Here is a 6,757-nt window from a genome sequence, read left to right as displayed (position 1 = left end):
GGGCGGTATGGTGTTTGAAAGGCTTGACAGGGCAGTAGCTAACAACCAATGGTACTTCCTCAACCCGGGCACGGCAATTCACCATCTTAATACCCACTCCTCAGATCATAAACCAATTATTATCTACCCAGAAGGTATAATCCCGAAGCTGAATAGGCCCTTCAAATTCGAAAAGATGTGGCTAAGTGATGGGGGCTGTAGCCGGACTGTGAAGGACGCCTGGGGCCTCTCCTCTCTAGATGCTTAAATGGCCGTGGTTGCAGGTAAATTAAAAAACTGTGGTGATAAACTCCTCTCTTGGAGTCACCTTTCTTTCGGTAACATTAAGAGATCAATTGAGTTGAATTCGAGGAAACTTAACAGAGCCGAATTAGATGCTGCAAAAGGAAGGGGTGATGCAAATTTAATTTGGTCTTTGAAAAGCTGAGCTTAATGACTTGCTGGACAAAGAAAGTCAAATGTGGCACCAACGGTCAAGAACTCTGTTTTTGAAGGAGGGAGACCGTAATACTAGATACTTCCACAGTAAAGCCTCCCAGAGATTTCGTAGAAAGAGGATTTTGGGTTTAAGAAATGAGGCAAATGTCTGGTGTTCGGAGGACTCCCAAATTAAGGAGATTGCTACCCATTACTACCATACTCTGTTCTCCTCTTCACAACCCACAGAATTCGATAATATTCTGGAGGCCGTCCAACCATTAGTTACACAGGAGATGAATGACCAACTCCTTCGTCCCTTCTCTCGGGACGAAATAGAGGCTGCCATGAATCAGATGGAACCTGCCACTGCCCCTGGCCCTGACGGTATGCCCCCTCTATTCTATCAATCTTTTTGGTCTCTTATTGGTGATGAGGTATGCTCTGCAGTCCTAGAATGTTTAAATAATTGCAAAATTCCTGCTGTGATTAATCATACAAATATTACACTGATTCCAAAAGTGAAATCTCCAGAAAACATTACTGAATTCAGGCCAATCAGCCTTTGTAATGTAGTCTATAAACTAGCTTCCAAAGTCCTAGCTAATAGACTTAAGGTGATCTTACCTGCTGTAGTTTCAGAAAATCAAAGCGCTTTCCAGGCTGGGAGAGTCATCACAGATAACGTACTCATGGCCTTTGAAACCCTTCACTATATGAAAAACCACCAGTCCGGCAAGACGGGTTTCATGGCTTTGAAGTTGGATATGAGTAAGGCCTACGACCGTGTTGAATGGCTTTACCTTGAGAAGATCATGAGAAAGATAGGCTTTGCTGAGAATTGGGTAGCTTTAATGATGGAATGTGTTACTACGGTGAGCTACTCCATTCTTATAAATGGAGAACCTTCATCCGTGATTCGACCATCGAGAGGCATCAGACAAAGGGACCCTCTCTCCCCGTATTTGTTTCTACTGTGCACAGAAGGTCTCCACAGCCTTTTACACCAAGCAGAAGCTTTGGGTCATATCCGGGGAATCTCCATTTGCAAAAAAGGCCTAAGGCTCACCCACTTGTTTTTTGCCGACGATAGCTTAATTTTCTGCCGAGCCTCCATGCTTGAATGCCAAAAAATCCAGTCTCTCCTCTCTTGCTACGAGAAAGCTTCGGGGCAGCTCCTTAATATGCACAAAACGAGCCTATTCTTTAGTAAGTCTACCCCCCTGGACACCCTTAACCAAATTAAGGCTTCTCTTGGAGTCCAAGAAGTGAAACAATGTGAGAAATACCTGGGTTTACCAACCTTAATAGGAAAAAACAAGAAGGCAAGTTTCAGGTACATTAAGGAAAGGGTTTGGGCGAAGCTTCAAGGTTGGAAAGAGCAGCTCCTCTCTCAAGCTGGCCGGGAAGTGCTTCTCAAGGCAGTCATCCAAGCAATACTGACCTATGCCATGAGTTGTTTCAAGCTACCAATTACCCTTTGCAATGAAATTGAATCCCTGATTAAGAAATTCTGGTGGGGGCAGCGTGGTGAGCAGAGAAAAATCCACTGGGCCAAGTGGAGCACGCTTTGTGAACCAAAGAGTTTTGGCGGCATGGGTTTTAGGGATCTTCAAAAGTTTAACGATGCGATGCTTTCGAAACAAGTGTGGCGCCTGCTAGCATGCGAGGACTCCCTTTTCTACAGATTTTTCAAAGCCAAATTCTTCCCTACGGGTAGCATTCTTGAGGCAAAAGAAGGGAGTGGGTCCTTTGCTTGGAAAAGCATCCTCAAGGGCAGAAGGATTATCCAACAAGGCATGTTGTGGAGGGTGGGCAACGGTGCATCAATCCAGATCTACCATGATAAGTGGCTGCCTGATCCTAGCCTCAAGTAAATCATCTCTAAACCCCTCTTGTTGGACAGCCGGGAAAAGGTTTCAAGTCTTATCGATAATGTGGGTCAGTGTTGGTCACAGGAGTTAATTGACACAAACTTCCTTCCCTACGAAGCAGCCATAATCAAGGCCATTCCTTTCAGCTTTGGCAATTGTGAAGATGTTAGGTTCTGGCCGCTAAACAGGGATGGTATTTACTCTGTAAGGTCTGGTTATCATTTGCTGGTAAATATGGAACTTGATGAGCTCCCCAGGGCCTCAGACCCCTCCAGTGCTAGGCGGCTGTGGAAAGGCGTTTGGAATTTAAAAGTTCCGAACAGAGTCAAGAACTTAATTTGGAGATCGGGGTCTGACTCATTGCCATCGAAATCAAACCTTAGGAAAAGGAAAATTCCAATTGATGCTACTTGCTCATCTTGTGGCCTGGAATTGGAATCTACGCTCCATGCAATCTGGTCTTGCTCTTCACTAGTACAGGTTTGGAATGTTCACTTTGGTTGGCTTATTAAAGAAGCGGGTAAGGCTTCTAGCTTTCTTGATGTTCTGCAAATGGGATTTGATAGGAGTCACCATATGGATTTATTTGCCATGATTGTTTCTCAGATTTGGACTAGGCGCAACAAGCTCCGTGTGGGTGATGCAGTCGCTCCGCTAGCTTTGCTCAACCAGCTGGCGTCTGCCAGCCTTCTAGAATTCCAACAATCCTCCCTTAACCATCCAAAATCTCCCTCCCATCCAAAGGTCACTAAATGGTTGCCTCCTCCCCCGAACTGGGTTAAAGTTAACTTCGACGGAGCAACTTTCGGCGACTCTAGCTCTGCTGGTTTGGGAGCAATAATTCACAATGACATGGGTCTAGTTATGGCTGCTTTTACACAACACATTCCACTGCCTACATCTGTAGAGATGGTGGAAGTATTGGCAGCTTGGGGTGCCCTCTGCTTTGCAAAGGATCTCGGCTTCAACAAGGTAATTGTGGAAGGTGACTCTGAGATTATCATTAAAGCCCTTAGCAGTAATGGTCTCTCTGCTTCCAGCTTTGGACACATTTTGCAGGATATCAAGTCAGTGTCCTCATCGCTTGGAGGTGTTCTCTTTAATCATACTCGTAGACAAGGCAATAGAGTTGCCCACGGGCTTGCTAGAATGGCATGTAACTTTGTAAATTTCCAATCCTGGATGGAGGATGTTCCTCCAGAAGTGATAGACGTGTATGTTTCTGAAGTTATAAAATGATCCCCCCTCTTTCTACGAGGGTGGTTTCTCAAAAAAAAAATAACGCAATGCAACTTTCAACAGTGGAAGTAAAGCAGATTAATATTATCCATCCAACTTGATTAGATTATATAGTGGACCTTGACTCAAAATTAACACTGGCCAATCTTAAGAATGGCTTCTTTGATCAGATTAAATTGACTGACACATATAAGCAAACCAACAAATTGGTGGGTCCGATTCCAGTTTATTTGAAAACCAATAATTTTCTGTATAAAAAAAAAAGAAAAAAAGAAAATCAATAATTTTCCAATGTATTCCTGGAAATATATTGAGAAAATACCTTATAAGCATTTCTATTTCATAACTCATTCACCAAGTTTGGCCAATCAAAAGGGTGAACCACTTTTTCAATAGTCAGTCATTATTTTCCATGGTAAATTAGTTCAAGGCACCTCTAGCAGGGCCTATAAGTATTGTCTTCTATTCATCAATCAGGGTACACACCTGAATAAAACAAGAAAAATGAGCAACCGAAAAGGTCAGTTGTTGTGCGCACTTATCCTGCCGAAGGACACATAAACCCACTCCTCCAGTTTTGCCATACGTTTGGCCTCCAAAGGTCTCAAGGCCACTCTAGCCACAACCCATTACACTGTCAAGTCCATTCATGCAACCACTGTTGGTGTTGAGCCCATCTCAGATGGCTATGATGAAGGTGGATATAAGCAAACTCCTAGTACAGAAGCCTACTTACAGTCGTTAAAATCAGTTGGTTCAAAAACTCTATCAGAGCTCATACCAAAATTCAAAGATTCAGACTCACCAGTAAACTGTATTGTGTATGACTCTTTGCTTCCATGGGCTCTTGATGTGGCCAGGCAATTTGGCATTTATGGAGCAGTATTCTTGACAAACTCAGCTTCTATGCTCCATGTAATGGCATATCGATCATTGTCGCCTGACTTAATTTGCCAGTGAAGCAAGAAACTGGGCCTGTGTTGTTGCCTGGACTACCTTCACTCGGCCTTTCTTACTGGCCTAGTTTTCTTGCGCAACCTTCAAGTAATTAGGCTTTTTTTGGCAGTGATCATGGAAAATTTTGGCAGTTTGGATAAAAATGACTGGATGTTATGTAACAGTTCTTAAGAGTTGGAAAGTGAGGTAATTTTCTTATATTTTACTCATAACCCTTATAGTTAAACCTTATATTTAACTAAATTACTCACATTTTCCTATAAAAAAAAAAAAAAAAAAAAAAACTCACATCAAATGGTGGTTTTTTTTTTTTTTTGGGGGGGGGGGGGGGGGGGGGGTGGGGGCGGCGTAGCATAGGTAGTTTTCTGTTGTTGAGAATGGATGCTAGGAAGAAACATATTTTGGAAACATTGATTTATATGAACATGGTTAAATAAATCATCAGTGGCATAGCATTATTAAGTAATTTGCTATAAATAAATTGAAGCCGAGAGCCAATCGCGGGAATTGAGAAAACAAATGAGGTTTAAGAGGAATAGGAAGAAATATATGTTTGTGTGTGTGTATATATATATATATATATTTTTTTTTTTTGAATTTTTAATATAAGATGAGATCAGAAGACCCAAGGAATTTCCAATGAATTTAGAGCTTCTCAATATATTCAGGCCAGACAGTGGATAAGTATGAAATAAATAATATAGATTAAAAATTTGGATATAATGTGTTTTACGCCTTTATTGAAGTCAGAAATGAACAAAATTTGGAGTCAAATCTATAAAATTCTACATTCTTAGCTTTATATGCTGAGTAGTAAGAACTGTATATATAGTTGTATATCATTCTCATTTTGTTAATTGAATGTTGAAGAACTAGTGAAGGCTATGTCGGGACTCTGGCCCTTGGTGATGGTTGGTCCAATGGTGCTATCAGCCTACCAAAACCACCAAAGTCAGTGATATATGTATTATTTGAAAGCATGACAAACATAACAGCTAAACAGGCTAAAGAAATTGCACATGGTTTGATAGCAAGCAACGTGCATTTCTTATTGGTTGCAAAAGATTCCAGAAACAAGTGGCCGATAGAATTAATTTGGAATTGAATTTGCCAAAGTTATGGCCTTCACATGGTGTAAAAGTGGAAAATGTTCAAACATTCACAAGTTGTCTAGTGCTACTTAATAGGTCCCGCAACTTTATTCAGAGAACAATGAAAATTAGACAAGTTTCACTGAATAAAAATTCTGAAAAGTATCCACAGACAATCATTACTTAAATTAAAATGACATAAGCCATAAAAAAAGAAAAAAAAAGTGAAGGTCAACCCCTTTTTTTTTGTGTGGAGAAAAATGTGAAGGCTAACCTAACAAAGAGCAAACACGATATGAAATTAAGTAGTAATTAAACACAAAGAGGCAAGATAAACACGCACGCTCCACTTCACCAAAATGCAAAGGAAGAGGTAAAAAATACTTGAGAATGGTGGTTGTGTTCTTGTGTGTGGGTTTGGAGATGTAGGCTTTTTTTTACCAAGAAAGAGTGACACAGAAAAATAACGGTCTTTCAAAAATAAATGAACAAGCTTGTAGCAAAATCCCAAAACCCACTCATCACTCCCTGGGGACGTGTATTTTGAAGGAGGTAGCCTTTTTCTTTTATGCTTTTTGTGTGTGAATGGAAAGTGAAAAAGGATCAAGTGAGAAAAATGGAGGTCTACGCAAGGAAAAGAGAGTAAAGCCGAGTCAGATGAAACGTATAAAGCCAAGAAAAGTGGAGTCTTAGACCTGTATCCCAGACTTGCCAGGCCATAAAGAGGGCAGAGTGGGAGGGAGAGTGGCAGACAACTTGGCATCGCTTGACTTGTACGGTTGTACCTCGCAAAGCTTCTTGGAGAAGCTACTGGGAAAAGCTACCTCTTTATTTGCGTGACTGCTCACTTTTGACGCGCATTCTGCGACTGGCTGTTGGACTTTCAAATTTCAATCTCCAATTTGAGCATTCTTTGGAATCGTTGGAAAGATAGGGTTAATATTGAAAAAGTCAAAAAAATAGTTTAGGTGCATGTCCCAATCTATTTAGGATTTCACACTATCTCTGCTCATTTTTAAGTTTTTTCTTTTTTTAGGCCTATATCTTGTGAGAGAGAAACACTTTAAGAAGTTTTCTTGAATAATTAATATAACACATAGAGACATATTTTAATTTAAAAGGTCTAAGTTCAATAAGTATATGTTTAATTATGTTATATTAACTACTCATTTTTTAATG

At 40.6% G+C, this 6,757-nt stretch overlaps 1 pseudogene; it reads left to right on the top strand.

Annotated features, from left to right (window-relative positions):
- The first annotated feature begins 458 nt into the window (after positions 1-458).
- Positions 459-4,658, top strand: LOC126704223 (uncharacterized; annotated as a pseudogene).
- Positions 4,659-6,757: the final 2,099 nt, after the last annotated feature.

Source organism: Quercus robur, chromosome 10 (assembly GCF_932294415.1).
Source record: "Quercus robur chromosome 10, dhQueRobu3.1, whole genome shotgun sequence".
NCBI lineage: Eukaryota > Viridiplantae > Streptophyta > Magnoliopsida > Fagales > Fagaceae > Quercus > Quercus robur.
This window is presented reverse-complemented; position numbering and strand designations above follow the sequence as displayed.